The sequence below is a fragment of the Notamacropus eugenii genome, chromosome 4, assembly GCF_028372415.1.
Source record: "Notamacropus eugenii isolate mMacEug1 chromosome 4, mMacEug1.pri_v2, whole genome shotgun sequence".
In the NCBI taxonomy this organism is placed as follows: Eukaryota; Metazoa; Chordata; class Mammalia; order Diprotodontia; family Macropodidae; genus Notamacropus; species Notamacropus eugenii.
This window is the reverse complement of record NC_092875.1, coordinates 278,447,852-278,466,641: the sequence shown is the minus strand read 5'-3', so window position 1 is coordinate 278,466,641 and position 18,790 is coordinate 278,447,852. Positions and strand designations below refer to the sequence as shown.

Here is an 18,790-nt window from a genome sequence, read left to right as displayed (position 1 = left end):
ATTGCAAGCAGCTACAAAGAAACAATTCAAGTATTGTGGAAATACAATCAGGATAACACAAGATCTAGCAGCTTCCACATTAAGGGATCAAAGGGCATGGAATAGGATATTCCAGAAGTCAAAGGAACTAGGACTAAAACCAAGAATCACCTACCCAGCAAAACTGAATATAATACTTCAGGGGAAAAATTGGTCTTTCAATGAAATAGAGGACTTTCAAGCATTCTTGTTGAAAAGACCAGAGCTGAAAAGAAAATTTGACTTTCAAACACAAGAATGAAGAGAAGCATGAAAAAGTAAATAGCAAAGAGAAGTCATAAGGGACTTACTAAAGTTGAACTGTTTACATTCCTATATGGAAAAACAATATTTGTAACTCTTGAAACTATTCAGCATCTGGGTACAGGGTGGGATAACACACACACACACATGCATACGCACACGCACACACACATAGAGACAGAGTGCACAGAGTGAACTGAAGAGGAAGGGATCATATCTTAAAAAAAAAAATGAAATCAAGCAGTGAGAGAGAAATATATTGGGAGGAGAAAGGGAGAAATGGAATGGGGCAAATTATCTCTCATAAAAGAGGCAAGCAAAAGACTTTTTAGTAAAGTGAAAAAGAGGGGAGGTGAGAGAAAAACATGAAGTTTACTCTCATCACATTCCACTAAAGGAAGGAATAAAATGCACAGTCATTTTGGTATGAAAACCTATCTTACAGTACAGGAAAGTGGGGGATAAGGGGATAAGCAGGGTGGGGGGGATGATGGAAGGGAGGGCACAGGGAGGAGGGAGCAATTTGAGGTCAACACTCATGGGGAGGGACAGGATCAAAAGAGAGAACAGAAGTAATGGGGGACAGGATAGGATGGAGGGAAATCTAATTAGTTCTTACACAACACTACTATTATGGAAGTCATTTGCAAAACTACACAGCTCTGGCCTATATTGAATTGCTTGCCTTCCAAAGGGAAGGGGTGGGGAGGGAGGGAGGGCAGATTGTCAGACAGGGGCAATTAGAACGCTCGGTGTTCTGGGGTGGGGGGAGGGGACAAAAGGGGAGAAAATGTGGAACCCAAAATTTTGTGAAAATGAATGTTAAAAGTTAAATAAATTAATAACAGAAAAAAAATAAAAAATTTAAAAAATTTAAAAAAATAAAAAAAAAAAGAATTCATTCAAGATGGTGGAATACTACAAGAGTTCTCATCTGTACTGTGTTGATTACTCTGAGTCCCAAGAACAGTACAGAACTTCCTCAAAGAGATCCATAATTACTCAAAAGATTAATAATCCAGGTGTCAAAACCTACATAGATGGAAAATACTCAGCATAGAGTTTCCACAGGCACATAGGAAACTCACTGCATATGCATGAGTTAGTTCCAGAATTAAATAAAAAGGAGGAGTAAAGGAGCTTGTTTTCTATTTGATGAAGAGTATAATAGTATCAGTGACTTCACACAGATACCATCTTTGGCATGAAAACCAATCCCTTTTTTTTAAATCAGAAATGCCCATGTGATGTTATATGATTGAAAATATTGTAACATAAAAATCTCCAAAGAAACAAAATTGCAGGTGACCAAAGGATAAAGAAGAGATACACGGTGGTTTTGAGTTGTCTACATTTCTGCTGACAATCTCTATATAAAAAAGTAGAATAAGAAATATCATTTAGGACTTGAATAAATAACAAAAGAAAAGGGGTCAATTGTCTAGCAGGAGTGAGTAATAACAGATATACGGAATAAGAGCTGCCATGGTGCCCCTAAAATGTCATAAAAGCATAGAGAAATGTCTTTAACATATTAGGTAGATGTTCGATGCAGTATCTATGGAAGAACACTGGAAAGAATGATACAGAATCAGTAGAGATGAACAGATTACCATCTGCACTTCTGGAGGAAAGACTCAGCCTGATGAAATCACAGATCTATTGAAGCAATTAAATATTGTACAAAGAATGAGAATAGGGAGAGAATTATGAAATATCTTATTTAGTTACCTATCAAAAAACTATATGATTTGGTTCTCAATACATTCTTCTGATACATGAGGTAAAAGGAGGAAGTTCTAAAATGCTCAAACAGGAATACAGTGGTGGGGCAAAGGGGAAAAGGAGATGGGAGCAGGAAGCTGAGTCTGTCACTTCATGATATGAAGAAAGCACAGAATTAAAAGTCCCTCCACTGATCCAGATTGATGACTTGTCTGAAGTCTTCAACAATTTTGCTTGTAAGCTTTAGTGACTTGCCCAGGGTCACAGTTAATATAAATTGGTGATAGGATTTGAACCCAAAACTTAGTGACTACAGTGATGACCCTCTAAGTATTGTGTCATGTTGCCTCACAACATATTAGATAGTTTTCTATAATTTTGTCTTTATCAGATTATCCATGAACATTTCTTTTATTTGACATATTGGTAACTTTTGCTAAAGTTTCAAATGACAAAATGGAACACAACTTTTCAGGAAACAAAAGTTGCTTCAATGTAACATTAAATCCACTAATAACAATGCCATAAACTTTACTTCTGTCTAAAACCTCATAAACCAAGAACCTAATCAAAGCAAACACACTTAACAGCTGATGATGATTTTAATTTAGCTGTAAATGCCTCAAAGGCTAGTAATTAGAGAACAGTTATACGCTTTTTGTGCTTGCAAAATAAATTGTTGCTGAATATTTTGCCATATTTCTCTCTATTTTAATGCAGCTAAAAATGTAGTCCCTGTACAAAATTTTTAAAGAGATTGAAAAGGGCAGATAAATTAGATGAACTCTTTAATTATCAATTCTATTTACCAAAAATGCCTCATGAAGATGTCATGCACAATAAAGCTGGCAACCAATGTGCTGTAAAAGAATTAAAAGGAACCTAGTAAATAAACTCTCCTCAGCCCTTTTATTGGTTTTGAGCACTCAGTTTACATCCTCAGAAAGATTATTGGTGTAGCCATATGGAGTTAAGCTGTGTCTTCTGACGATATATAGCCCCTAACGCATGAAAAAAAAATCAACCATGCAATAATTGGATGAAAAAGTAACCTAAGTTTTTCAATTTTCCTCTGACTGAGAACATTACAGCTATTCTAAGTGTTGAGATCAGTAACATCCAACTTTCTCCCTAGGATTCACAATTAGAAATCAAAGAGGCTTTGTGACCCTAAGGACTGAAAGGGAACTATGATAGGCAGCAGGTTTTAGAAAAATTAAAATAAAATGATAATCAGAATATAAAAGGAGTCACTTAATCTTTATGCTGTTCACTTTATTTTTCTTGTTATATATTTGCATATACTAATGTGTACATATACTATCTCCCTGCTAGAACATAAACTCCTTGAGGACAGGGTCTGCTTACCCCCAGTATTTAGCAGAGTTCCAGAAATATAGTAGGAACTTAACAAATGCTTACTTACTGGTTGATTGCACGGTGTCAATACTTTCCTTTCTCTACTTTCCTACTCTTCCTAAGATTCTAGGCAAGAAACAAAGACAGGGAGAGCAGTGCTGGCTACTTCTGTATAAGTATCGATAGGTAGCACAGACTAACAACAGTCATAGCAAAATAAGGATAGGGTCAAAATCACTCCTACCTCATTTAGCCTAATAGAGTTTTCCATTAAGAACACACCTCCACTGTTCTTTAGGCGCTTCCTAATATGACCTCCCTGGTGCAATAGGAGGGCCACACTCTGTGAGTCTTCTATAAAATAAACCATTTCGCATCTCAATATATTCAAGCAAGTGGAGGAGTGGTTCAACTAACACTCTAAGAAGAAATCTGCTAAACAAGATGGGGAGGAGCAGTGACCTGAAACTTAGTGTTATTTTTCAAGTCCTCTCATCCCACCCCCTTGAACAGAGAAAAATATTATAAACTTCAGAGGGATTATCAGTCCTCTGAGATTCAGTACTCTTCATATATGAGTCCACTTTTCCCTGGACTCTGTATATACAGATGAGAGACTATGTCATAGACTTTGACCAGTGATGACTGGGGGAGGGGGTTGGTGCTGGTGGTAGGACGGAAAAAGAATGTTTTATACTATTCTTACTATACTTCCTTAATTAATTCTTTCCAAAAGGCAATTGAGTCTGACCACATACATTATATGAATTAACAATCAATGACAAAGCACAGTGGGACTCATGAGATACATTATTAGAAAGTCACTCCAACCACATCAGTGTTACCTTTGGATTCTATGAGGTTAGATAGTAGTCACACTATCTATGTCACTATGTGAAGACCCAATTCATCAGTGTGAATGTGAGTTGGGACAGTAGTTCCAGAGAAAGCACTCCAGTAAGAAGACTGATTATTTCTTTAATATTTTATATACATAGAATGGCATAAAACATTCTCAATCAACAGACCATGCTAAATTTCAATCTCAGTACTGCTTGTAGTGAATTAACCATCTTTGTTGGTATTGTGAATATTGCTGTTTTACTGTGATTGGGAAGGGGCAGAGGTTGCAGAGGAATTGATCTTACAGATTACCCTCCTTCCAAAAAAATACATCATATGAATCACTGTGTTTGTTAAGAGGTTGCAAAGGCAAAAAACCTTGTGGTGGACCTCAGCAAGTCAAAAGTGGTGGAGGCCTAGTGTTAGACATCAACGTTTATAGAAATGCTGTGTCTTACTGGATAGAATACTAGACCTGGGTTCAAAATCTTCCTTTGACATTGTACTGTTTGTGATCATGGGTAAGTTGCTTTCCTTCATGAAGTCTGTGTCCTATGAAACAGGAATAATAACATAGCTACTCTTAGGTTTGTGGTTAGACTCAAATACGATGATGTATGTCAAAAGATTTGTAATCCTTCAAGTGCTCTATAAATGTCAGCTATTATTATAATGTTAATGGTTTGGTTTAATAGCCAAGTACCTCTAGACTTGTCTCTGTATGACTAAAACTTATTCTCAGAGGGAATCACCTAGTAAAAGTCAGTAATTCATTAATTTCTTAACTATAGTAATATAAAGAAGGAGGATTGGAATATTTGTACCTATTGTACAGAATAAGTACTTATGGTCACTTCCGCTGCTCCATCAGCTCCTAGCAACCTTGAGAAGGTTTCAGATAAAGGCTCAGTATTGAACTCTGCATCTATCCGTTCATCTGTCCATTATCCAAGGGTCACTTAACTAGGTACAGAAAAACTTATTGACAGAAGACTAGCCAACAGGTGTTGATTTTAGTCATAACAAATCATGAAAACAGTATAGTAAAGAAGGGAGGGTTGTTCAATGTGCAGTGAAAGAAGTAGCTATACTGATGTATTCTGACTTTAACTGAAATTTCACATTTTATGAAGGTCAATTCAAAACCACATAATTATTTCTCAATATGAAAAGACTTTTTTATAGCATTTAAAGAACTTAAATAAATTTAAAATAATAAATAAAAGCTATTTGTAATTTACTTCTTTTTTTCTGTATCTTGTTATAAATGGGTAGAAAAGATGTTCTCTTATGTCTTGTCCAGCTCTGAGACACAATGAGGAAAAAAATCATTTGAAGTATCAAATACAATTATAACAAAGGTTTTATGTGAAGAAACACAGAGGAGAAAACAAAACCCAAGTCTGAATAAAAACAAAATGGAACTAAATTTTAATTAATCTAAGCATGTAAATCAGAGTAGGGAATGGAATCTTAACATTTCCAAGCTGGAAGGGACCTTAGAGGCCATCTAATCTAAACTTCACCTGAAAAGAGGATCCCATCTACAACATATCTGACAAAGGGTCAGATTAATTAATGTAACCACTACCTCATGTGGGAATCATATTTTAGATGATTCTTATAATCTAGCTTGATTTATTATTAGATCTAATAATCTAGTTTGATTTTTAGTTTGAAATTACCTCTGCATATACTTTCCTTGTTGCAAAATTCTGTGTCCTCTGGGTACAAAGTTGTTGCTACTTCTGCCCTTTGGGAATAAGCAGAAAAAGCCTAATTCTTCTCCTACTTGAGAGCCTTCAAGGAATTAAAAGATAGTTGTCAGAGCCCTATGAATTTTCTCTACACTAGGCTAAATGTTCCCAGGTCCTTCAATTGATTTTTTTCTATCTCCAGGTCCTTTCATCTGATTGTCCTGCTATGGACATTCTCCAGCCTGTTCTTCCTATAAAGTGATGCCTAAAATTTATTAAATGTTCCAGATGGGGTTTGTTCAGGGGAGAGAACAAGAAGACTATAATAGCTTGATTACTAAAACTTATTTTTTTTCTTTTAAATAACCCTGACATTACATTGGTCTTCTTAGTTGTCATATCACATATAAACTCATATTGAGATTGGAAATTCATTACAATCCTCAGATCTTTTTTTGGAAGATCTGTTGTCTAGGCATGCTTCCTTTATCTTAGTGTTATGAATCTAACTTTCTGAATCCATGTGTAAAACTTGGTATTTATGCCTATTACAATGAATCTTATTCAGTTCAGCCTATTGCTCTACCCTGCCAACATCTTGCTGAATCCAGATTATTATCCAGTGTGTCAGCTCTTACTCCTAGCTTTGTGTCAGCTCCAATTAACAACAAAGCCATTTAGACTTTCATCCAAAAACTACCCACAGTGTAATGTATCAGTGAACTGTCAATCAGTCAGTCAACAAACCCTTATTAAGTGCCTACTACATGCAAGGTACTATGCTAGGTGCTAGAGAATAAAGACAAAAATGAAATAATCCCTGCTTTCAAGATTACAGTTGACTAAATCTATACAATCTATACTGAATAAAAAGAAAATAATATTATTTTAATTAATGTGTACTGATGATATATCCCCTCAAGGGATAAAGAGCTAGTAAAATTTTAATTTGGTTGTAAAATTGTTCTACGTATTGACAAGGTTATTATATCAATCACAAAGAATATACTTTTTTGAAACATCAAATATCCCAGCCCTATATTTCCAATGCTGTACATATTTGTATAAACCATTCTATATGATAATTGTGAGACAGATTCTGTTTTGTTGAATATGTGCCTCTATATACTAGAACATAATACCACATACCAACTTCAGTTCACATCCTATTATAAAAATGTTGTTAAAAGCAGTATTTTTATAGGTAAAACCAGGATAATAGTATCTTAGATGTGCAAGGGAACTTGTAGGTAAATATAGTTCCAACTCCCTCCACCTCATAATCCCTCAAATACCACCTCCTCCATGAAGTCTTCCCTGATGCTCTGTTAATAATAATCTCCTTACCTCAGATCTCACTTCATATTTTGTTATACACCTCTCCAATGGTCTTATCATATGTTTAATATGGTTATTTATGTTTATTTTATCACTCCACCAGACCAGTTTAGATATCTCTTATCTTAACATTCTATCTCCCATAAAGCCTACTTTGGACAAAACAGAGATGTAAAAATTTTTGCTGAATTAATAAAGGAAGAGATCTGGACCATATGGTTTCTTTGAGATACTTCCCATTCTAAGATCTAAGTATGTTTCTGTGACTTCAAGTCCATTGCAAGTCACTAACTAACTAGGTGTTATATATCTCATACTTATATGAGTATGTGTTGTATCTCACTCCAATAGAACCTAAACTCTCTAAAGGAAGGAATGATTTTTATTAAACTAGTGTCAAGCACAACGTCTTGAACTCTTAAAAAAAAACATGCTGAATTGAATATTATATGACATTACTTATAAAGTGGTGATCACATTTGTTCCTCTAATGAAGAGAAAGAAAAATGTGGGGGAGGGACCAGGAGAAGGTGGAGTGGGAGGCAATTAGCAGCGTTTTGAAATAATTTATTTTTAAATTACCTTAGGAACCAAAGACGACAAAGGAGAAGAAAAGTCATTTCATGTGATAAAATGATCCACATATGCGACCAAACTAAACTCCAGACACACAACCTATGTATGATTACATCACTAAACTTGCCCTAACCGTTCAGCTATTTGCCTCCTGACCTTTTATTGTTACAGCCACCACATCATTAACATTTGCCAGGATGATTTCAATAACTTTCTAACTAGTTTTAGTGCCTCCACTCTCTTTACCCTGTTCCATTCATGAAACAGCTGCTGATCATCTCTCTCCTCTGCTTATAATCTTTTATTTTTCCTCTTTTGCCTAAAAAATAAAGTCCAGACTTCTTAGACTGGCATTCCAAGGCCTCCAAAATTTAACACTTACCTGATCCTCCTTCCACATTTATATCGCTCTTGCAATCCTAGAAACAAGTAATGTGTTTTCCTGTCTAGTTGTATGCATTTGCTCATGCTCCTCCTGCTGTCTGCCATTGCCCCATCTCCACCTTTTGAAATCCTAACCATTCTTATAAATTTCAGATCAAATATTAACTTTTCCATGAAATCTTCCTTGATGTGATCAATTACTATTGATTTCTCCTCCCTCTCCCACACTGTCATTCTAGAATCTCACAAAGTACTGTTTGATTTCAGTAAATTATTCCAAATTAGTTATTTTTATCTGTCATAGCCTCATCCCAGACTTTAAACTTTATGAGGTTTGGGATTATATTTTACCTAATATTCATATCTTCCTCTGTCCCTGACACAAGACTCTGCAATAGTAGTTACTTAATATGTCTTTGTTGAATAAAGGAATGAATGAATAAAAGAATGAATGGAAGGATGACTAGCTAGCTGCCTGGCTGGATAGATGGATGGAAGAAGGGATGGATGGATAGATGGAAAATGGATGCACACTACTTTCTAAAAGAAGTTTGGCATGAAGGAAGACATATCAGAGACATTTTATAATAATAGTAGATGAAGGACATATGAAGAAAGAAACTAAGTATCCAGAGAAAAAACTGATAAATGGAAGTATTATAGAATAATTCATATGTATATGAATATATATTGTATATATGTATATATATGTATATGTATATATGTATATGTATATATGTATAAATATGTGTGTATATATATATATATGTTTGTGTTTAATGATAGCTGTCTCTAGGGTAGGAGAGGAGGGAAAAATTTACATGATAATTTTATTCTGTACTTGAAAGGAATAGCAAGTTGTGCATAGTACAATCACCTCTTTTTATTATGCTATATTATAGAAATGCTTATTTTATTCCATAAATTTAAAATGAAATTAAAAAATAATATTAGCTAATAATGACGGCTAGAATTTATATAACGCATGAGGGTTTATAAACCTCATTATAAATATTATTCATTTGGTTTAGACCACGGTAAAAAAAATGAAGGTCTCAACTTAAGTCATGAATTTCTCCTCACTCTTCAATGTTGAAACAGCATATCCTGGCAGAAACGCTACTGCTGACATGTTTCCAGCCTACATGAATTGTTTGCTGGGTTGTATAACGCCACATACCTAGTGGAAGGCAAGGAAGAAAAGAAGAGGATTAAAGTTACCCTGAAAATTTCATGTAGCACAATAATAACCAAGTCCAAGCTAAGTTCTTTCCTTTAATAATATATTTCATTTGAACAGCACCATTTACTTTCCAACATATATATTTTCTGTAGATGAGTCAAATATGCGTATTTGATATGGACAAATATACATTTACTGATTAGAAACCTCAGGGGCAGTATGGTTATACATCTTACCCAAGGTCTTATCCAAGGTCTTACCCAAGGTTATACATCTAACCCAGTTAATAGGAGAGCTGGAATTAGAAACTATGTCTTCTGAACCTGAGTCTGGTGATTTTCCAACAGTCTGTCAGCTTCAAAACATAACTTGACCAGTCCCTTTGTGTTTATGTACCAGAATTTAACTTGAACCATATAAAATATATTTTTGTGATATCACAAGATTGGTTGTTGTTGAGGAGTAAAACACATTAGGTAGAGACTTGTTTCAAATTTATAGGATATGAACAAACTTCACTGAGGATGAGGTAGGCGCAGGTGTTTACAATTAACATGGATGTGTCCACATTGATAAGATCATAGAACCATCTGAGTTTTTGAGTATGGTATATTCTTGTGCAAGGTGGCCCATTTTTACACTGCCGTACATGCATCCAAGCTGGTCCTCATTATCATAGGACATTGATGCTTGTCCTTCAAGATTCAGATATTGTTAACATGACAACCATTGTTCTTTTTTGGAATTGTATTTTTTAAAGGAAAGATTTTCTTTTTCACAGTTATTTTTGCTCTCATATATTTGTTTATATCTATGCAATGCAAAGTGACAGGACAACCAACATTTGAAGGAAAATACACTATTTTCAGATCAGATACCAGCTGTCAACTTAGATAGAGTATGCTGCTTCTGAAATTTTACAGCCCAGTTCACAAAAATTTTACGTGCTTACAATTTACTTTTTGGTGTGAAATATTCACTGAAATGTCTTGCATATGAATTTCATGATAAGAACCCACACAGACACCACATGTAAAGATTCTGTTGGGTCAAATACATTTTAACAAGAAATAGAACTGTAGAAATAGAAAAAACGTTTATTGAAGTCAATGGGATTTGTATGTAATTTCTGTATGTGTATTCATTCAGAAGAAGCACAATAAAATAATTGACATGAAATGACTATATTACTTGAAGTCATATCAAAAAGCATTTATTAAGCACCTTACCTGTGCCAGACAGTATACTAAATGTTGGGGATATAGAGATAGAGAAAAACAAAACAAAAACAAAACAGTCCCTGCTCTCAAGGAATTCGGTTGTTGTTGTATTTGTCCTTAGTTTTTGAAGACCATGACATAAGAGAAATGATGACATGACTTGACTTTGTTTTGAGTGAGAGAGGGCTGTGCAGGTCACCAGCCTCACTTCTCCTCCTGAGCCATCTGGATCCAGTGACCAGATATTTATCAGGATGACTGGAGAAGGCCCATGACGCAATGAGAGACCTTGACCTTTTTTGGCTATGGCCTTTTCTGGTACTCACTTAGAGGAAGGTAACACCCATTCAGTGAATAGTTCTCTTTAAGAAGTAGTCAGAGAATGACCCCTTTAATAAGCAAAAGACAAACAAAAACTAAAGCAAGCTAGGAGGGAAAGAGAAACAGTTGCTAATGAAAGTCACTCTAAGCTAGGAGTGTCCAGAAAACACCCATTAACTGGAGCTTGGGCAGGGACTTATTGCTGTCCAATCTATGGGCTTCAAAGTGTACTGGGTTTAAGGTTTTGGAAAAGAGAAAGAAAGAAAGAAAGAAAGAAAGAAAGAAAGAAAGAAAGAAAGAAAGAAAGAAAGAAAGAAAGAAAGAAAGAAAGAAAGAAAGAAAGAAAGAAAGAAAGAAAGAAAGAAAGAAAGAAAGAAAGAAAGAGAGAGAGATAAAGAAAGGAAGGAAGGAAGGAAGAAAAAGAAAGGAAGGAAGGAAGGAAGAGAGAGAGAAAGAAAGAAAGAGAGAGAGAAAGAAAGAGAAAGAAACAAAGAGAAAGAAAGAAAGAGAGAGAGAGGGAGAGAGAGAAGAAGGAAGGAAGGAAGGAAGGAAGGAAGGAAGGAAGGAAGGAAGGAAGGAAGGAAGGAAGGAAGGAAGGAAGGAAGGAAGAAAGAGAGAAAGAAAGAAAGAAAGAAAGAAGGAAGGAAGGAAGGAAGGAAGGAAGGAAGGAAGGAAGGAAGGAAGGAAGGAAGGAAGGAAGGAAGGAAGGAAGGAAGGAAGGAAGAAAAAGAAAAGAAGATACCCAGCCAGTAAACCCCAAGTTAACTGGAAAATCTCTGGCCATCCAAATTTACCTTCCTTTGGGGAGGAGAAGGAAGGGGAAAGGGAGACAGAAGGGGGCGGATGAGCTGAGTTACCCAGCTAGCTTGGGCCCCATTCAGGCAGCTTGATCTACTCACAGGTTGTGTTCATCCTTTGTTTGCCAAGAAGACCATGATATCAGAGAAATAATGACATAGCTGGCACTTGACTTTAGTTTGAAGGGGGGAGGGCTGTGCAAGATCACCAGCCTCACTTTCTCCTCCTGAGTCATCTCAAGGAGTTCACAACCTAGTGGAGGAGACAACATGTAAACACAACATATGCAGGATAAACTGGAGATAATTAAGAGAAAGAATGTACTAAGATTAAGAAGGATTGGGAAAGGTTTCCTGTAGAAGGTGTGATTTTAGCTCTGCTTTTTTAAAAAAAAGAAAATAATGTTAATTTGTTAAACATTATTCCTACTTTCTAAATGTAAAAAATGAATTTCATCTTGAACTTGAGAATGAAGTGAAATTAAGTGTAAGAAATTACTGAATAAGTCCTTTAAACTAGGACGCATCTCTTTAGAGAAACTATTTACTATTAATGTTCTAATTGCATTTTCATGTCTTATACATTCCCCCTCAATAATGATCATAGTATATTTCTTTAGCATGGTATATGCACTACTGCAAACAAAAATACAAGGTGTTCGTAATCATTCATTAGATCCCACAACACATCTTTAAAGGTATAGATACAAAGCATTCTTATTTTCTTTTTTTATTGTGAGGAAAATGGAGTCTTGAAGCACTTAACTACTATATACTATGTACTATATGTAGTTACTACTACATGTTGGTCTTACTACTAAGATAAGTCATACACTTCCAAATCATAATCTTGAATCTTGTATCTATTTGTTCTGTGCAGAGATAAAAGTGTTTGGGTTCATTGTACTACAGTCTAATATGAGAGTTTAAGTTAAAATATATCTCTTTGTGGTAAACACAGTTATCTTAGATCTAATTAACATTTAACAATCAAATATCATTCCTCCAGGAATAATCTCATAATAAATCAAAATGATGCATGGACCATAATAAAATTCATTGAATCATCTTACAATCACCTTTAAAAGCCGTAGTCCATATATGCATACATCCATACATACATACACTCATACACATGTGTGTATATATATAAACATATATTCACATACACATATATGTACACAAACATATACATATATTGATCTATAACATTATTTTGCTACTTTCTTAACAAAGATTTGTCTCACCAATACCTCTTATTAAATAAATTGATGGTTATTGCAATTATTCAGAATAAAGAATGCTTTGGGGGGAGATGGTAGCATTTAACTTAAACCACTTTCATAATTCAATGGGATAAAGAACTTGTGGTGTTAAATTTGCCTCTACTCATTCACTGCAATTTATGGAATTAGAATTTTGCATCAGAAGTACTATAATATTAATTGACTTGTCCATATCTTGTCATATTGACTTGTCAAATAATCTCAGAGCAGAATTTCAATTTAGGCTTTCTTGACTTCCAAGAGAGCTACTGGAACACTCAAAGAGCACTTGTTAATATATAATCTTACTCTTTATTCTTAACTATATACATATATATATATACATATATACATATGTGTTTGCATAGAAAGGGAGAAGGGGAAAGAGAGAGAGTTTTTATAAACTACAAAATAACCCAGTTTTTCCAGGCCCCAACTGTTATAACAGATGCTTCAGAGGATGAAAAGGAAAAGAACACCTTCCTTAACTCTATCACTAGGTAAACTTTAGTACTGGCTTTTTCAGATCATAGACTACTAAATATTACTGGAGAAAGTCACAAAGTCATGTTGATAAGGTTCAATTACACTACACAATCATGCTTTCTCACTTCAATGGAGCCCTCTCTGCTATTAACAAATTTTAAATTTATTTCTTAACTCCTTATAGCATTCCCTGCTATATCTGTTTATTCTATACATTTCCATTCTCCTCTATCTTCCCCATCCTCCGTAATAGCTGGTACCTTTATCTACTTTACAGAGAACAAAAATCAGCCAATGGAGACCTCCCTTATCTTCATTACTTCTCACTCCAACATTTCTATGTATCTTCCCTATCATTCTCCTTTCTAGTTTCTCCAGAAGAAGCATCTCTCCCCCTTGGAGAGGACAACCAGTCTAACTATTCCTTTGAACCCAGTCCTCCCACTTCTGAGAGGCTAATTACTTCCTGAGAGCTCTTCTTTTTCTTAGATTTTCAATCTTTCCCTTTCGATGAGAGCTTTCTCAACTGCTTCTCAGGTGTTCTTTATGTAAGGCAGCTATCTACTCAAGATAATATTCTATTGGTTTCCCTTTTTTCAAATTTTTAAAGGAATGGTGTAATATTGCTACTTTCCCTTCACAAGTCACCTCATACCCTCTCTAAATGTGGCTTTCACCCTATTGCTCTACTAAAACTGCTTTGTTGGTTGTCACCAACATCTTCCTTCATAGGATAGCATAGGTCAAAGCTTCTAACTTGAGCTGAACCTTGAAGGATAAATGCATATTTCATAGACTGAGGGAAGAAAAAGATGAAAGAGGAATATCCAAAGCAAGAAGCTGCATCATGATATCATGGGTTTCATTAGCATATTCATTACCCTGCAAGGAGATCCATCTGACTAATAGCTAACATTTATATAGCATGTTATCCTTCCCAGAGTGATTTTTTGGGTATTCCCAAATTTAAGTTTCACAACAATATCAATCAGTATTGTAAGTGTTATCTCCCATAATTACTAGTCAATAAGTAACAGATGAAGAAACAGAGGATCAGAGAAGCTGATTGATTGGTGCATGACCACATAACTGTTGTCAGTCTTATTGGTGTAGGATATAAAACCACCTCTCTGCTTCCAAACCCAGTGCTCTTTCTATCTATCACTACCTCATTCAACAGAGGGACTATAATAGATAGTGTATTGAAGATTGAGAAATAAATTTGAATAGATGGGGAGAAATCAAATAAAGATGGAACTTGAAATTAAAATGACTTTGATTTAGGAAATTAAAAGTATCATTGAAGATTTTGTTTTATTTTGGTTTTTATTTGTATTCAAGGGGAGACTGGTGTATTCTACTACTAAATCAGTCCTTATGTTAATTACAAATTAATATGCAAACAAAATGGAATCTCTGTTGGAGTGGGTGAACTAGAACTGGGAAAGCTAACAGGAGGCTATGGACTCTAAGGCACTGGACATCGCAATGTGAATGTAAATTAGTCATGTAGTTATGAGGTGTTGGGAGTCTGGACAAGTAGAGTATTAATGGGAAAGGAATTTGTTGTTGTTCAGTCATTTTAGTCATGTCCCACTCTTTGTAGCCCCATAAGAGGTTTTCTTGGTAAAGATACTGGAGTGGTTTGCTCATTTCACAGATGAGAAACTGAAGCAAGCAGGGTTATAAGTGACATATCCAAGGTCACACAGTTAGTAAATATCTGAGGCCATATTTGAACTCAGGAAGATGATTTTTCCTGACTCTAAACCTGGTGCTCTATCCACTGTATCCCCTGGAAGAGGGATGGGTAAGTGAAACATTTCAAATAATAGATGGTAGGATTAATGGGAAATGGAGGGAAAGGATAAGCCTAAGATACCTTGCAAAATTTCTGTTCTACATGGTTGACAGCTACTGACAGAGATAAGATAACATAAATAAAGACCTGTTTTCTGGAAGGAATAAGCATTCATATACAAATGCAGACTCCCTAAAGGATAATCTTGTTGCCACCTCCAACACAGGTCCCAAGATTTCCACTTCTCCCTCTTGGTTCAGGTAATTCCTCCTATCTAAGAAGACCTTTTCTTCTCTCTCTCAAATCATACCTATAACTTTATTCATGTACAGAACTCCTATTGTTGAAACTCCTTCCACACAACTGGATGTAGATCCATATCTGCTCTGCAATTTGTAATCTTAGAGAACTCCCTACGGCACTGTAAAGACCCATGACTGGCATAAGGAATATATAACAATGTCAAAGGCATAAGTTCTTTTGACTTCTTAATTGTCTGTCTACTAGGATATTAGATCATGCCCAACAATCCAATTCCTTTACACAACTTGTCTCTAATGGCCTTAGTGCATCGAGGTAGCTCAGTGGATAAAGTAGTTCTGGAGTCATGAAGACTCCTCCTCCTGAGTTCAGATCTGGCTTCAGATACTTATTAGCTATGTGACCCTGGCAAATCACTTAACCTTGTGTGTCTCAGTTCCTCATCTGTAAAATGAACTCAGGAAAGAAAAGGCAAACCACTCTAATATCTTTGCCAAGAAAACTCCAAATGGGGTCGTAAAGAGTCAAATATGATTAAACAACAATGACCTTAACCTCAAATTATTTTTTTCTTATTTTAAATTCTTTCAGTAATTGTGCAATTATTTAAATGATATGCTTGTGTGCATCTTACCACATCAAATATATATATATATATAAATATATACGTAGACAAGTACATATGTAAATATATACATATACACGTATATATGCATACGCACGCACACATATTCCTCCAACTAGACTGTAAACAAAGGCTATGTACTTTTCTTCTGTATCTCCCATGACTGATTCAAATCTATAAACCAGTAGGGGCTTAAATGGTTGTTAAATCACTGAATTGGGGCATTTACCAAATTCTTTTAGATTTTAAACTCGTAGGCTAAAAGAGAGTCAAATCTCTTTTAAATCCCCTTGGTGTTTTGTTTGCCCACTAATATCGAGCCACATACCCAGTGGGCCCTGGCTAAATGTTAATTGATTAAATGAGGTTGATAATGCCCTAGACTTAGACAGTTTTCTTTGCTGGACACTTCTGAGATGCCAGTAAGATCTGTGGGTCAAATTCTGCCCCCTGATCTGGGCACAGACTGTAGAATTTCTCCCCTCCAACATACATGTTCTCCAATGCCTTGAAACTCAACAACAAGTCTTGGAATTAGAATTTATCTTTTGGCCTTTTGAAGAAAGGTAAGGTGGAAAATAATGCACGTTTAAATACAGGAAGTCTTTAACTGATCCTTCTCACCCATCCCCCCTCCCCTTCAAGCCTCAGAGGGGGAAAAAAAATGTCTCCCTTTTGAACTGAGCCTTTTAAAGTGGCTCCTACAAACATATACATACTTGCCTCTCAGCTGAGCTCAAACATCTTATCAGAACTTTCTCATCTAAACGGCTAAGGTGCTGAAACCTAGGCTTTTTGATGTGGGTCCTATCAATTAAGGGAAGAGAGAAGAAAAGGATGCTAGAAGAGGGAAGGGGTTTGTTTAGGTTTCACTCAGCTCTAGCCCATTAAGTTCTAATTCATTATGTATTTTACCTGATGGTTCTCAGAGCGATAGCTCATTGTATTTCTTTGTAACATTGACATTTCCTTCACACAATTTAAAATTAAACCTTTTATTAGTCCAGAGAAGGCTGAGTCTGGAAACAATAGCAGCTCTGGGAGAGTAATTATTTCTGTTCCATTGTGTGGGATGTTGGAGCTTTTGATGAGTTGCACTATACGGTACTTAACAGCTAACCAATCTTCCCATGATTAACAATACATGAGAATTTTCCGATCCTAGCTGCTAGCCCCTCTCACACACCCCTGAAACATTGGCTGGATGTGTTTCTGGGTGTCTTAAATCTTGTTTTCAAAAATACCTCTCATTTTCTGGGGTATGCATGAAAACGACCACACTATCAGCAGTATGGAGTAGGGCGCAGCAGGCGCCAAGAGAGGGGATCACTAGAAAATGGATGCAAAAAGCTGTGGGTTGTAAGTCATTAAGCTATCTCAGTGTGCTTCTAATGAGCTTATGATGGCCTCGCAGAATTACTGTTGCTTCTACAACCTAGTAAATTACACTATGTACAAATTAAATCAGTGGGACTCGATACAAGCCGGTCTTCCTCAGGTCCAATACTTTGAAGGATTCTGTATATTTTTTAATCATGGCATATTGTAAGAGTTAAATATTTAATCTTGTCCTTTGTCTCAACTGGCTGGTCCCCACTCTCCTTCTGCATTCATATGGGGTTTGCTGTTCCTCAGGGTACCCCAGATAAACATTCATGTGTTGTGCAAAAGGAGAAACTTGGGTTAAATCTCTTATTTTATACAACTGTTATGCTTGTTTTACTGGGCATTCCAGGCTATTTGATATGTGAACAGTGGAGTTGTGCTATAAATTGGCATTCCAATTCAATCATGCCCTTGTATGTCAGTTCCCAAGCACCCACGGGCCACTCCTTGATTTTAAAAGTGTTCCCCAAAAGAGAGGTTTAGTTAATTGCATATTATTTGAGAGCAATAACTTATGTTACATAGGCTAAAAAAACATTCTTTAGAAACCTTGGTGAGAGTCTGTAAATGCTGCCATCTGCTTTGTGAATAGCTATGGCTGTCTAGCTAAAATAAGCCAGACTATTTAGCTAAATGTTTTCAAGAATGAGAGAATGCAGCAAAGACCTGGACTGAGAAAATTAACAATATCCACCGAAAACAGGATAGCCAGCATTTTCTCCCTACTATTGCATATAACAATAACACACGGTATATACTACTGGTAGAGCCTCTGGTGAAGGGGTCAAAGGCCCCTAGCAAATGCTAATTAAGGTTTACCACTTTTTTTTTCTGTTAGTAATGTTGGTTTGCAGGTGTACCAAAGTAAAGCAATGACAATCTAGAGTAACTTGGTTTTGGTCACATTGAAAGTCAAGAGTGGAGACCAAAAATAGAACTTCAGAATCTTTGACTCTGAGTTTCCATTTCCTGTAACTCGACAGCATATACTCTTGTCAGTTGTTCTCCTGTAGAACTGTATTCATTTGTTATCATGTCACTGGGATGATGGTAAAATTAGGCCATTTGATTTGTGGCAGAAAATAAACTCCCTGGCACTCCTCCCACCCCTGGCCCCTCTCACGCAGCTCTGGGCCTGCACTGGTTCTTCCTACCACAGCCTGCACACAGCACAAACCAATCTCTGCATTTCATATAGAGAAGGGCAACAGGACTTTCTAGGGTTGTGAATAAATAATTCA

At 35.9% G+C, this 18,790-nt stretch overlaps 1 long non-coding RNA gene across 1 annotated transcript in view; it reads right to left on the bottom strand.

Moving 5' to 3' along the window:
• Window positions 1-9,068: 9,068 nt before the first annotated feature.
• LOC140498414 (uncharacterized) overlaps window positions 9,069-18,790 on the bottom strand; it is a 32,566-nt gene continuing 22,844 nt past the window's right edge. The window contains exons 2-3 of the long non-coding RNA XR_011965088.1: window positions 11,828-11,978; window positions 9,069-9,384 (exon numbers count right to left, since the gene is read on the bottom strand). This is a non-coding gene — a long non-coding RNA (uncharacterized lncRNA). The remainder of the gene's footprint in view (window positions 9,385-11,827; window positions 11,979-18,790) is intronic.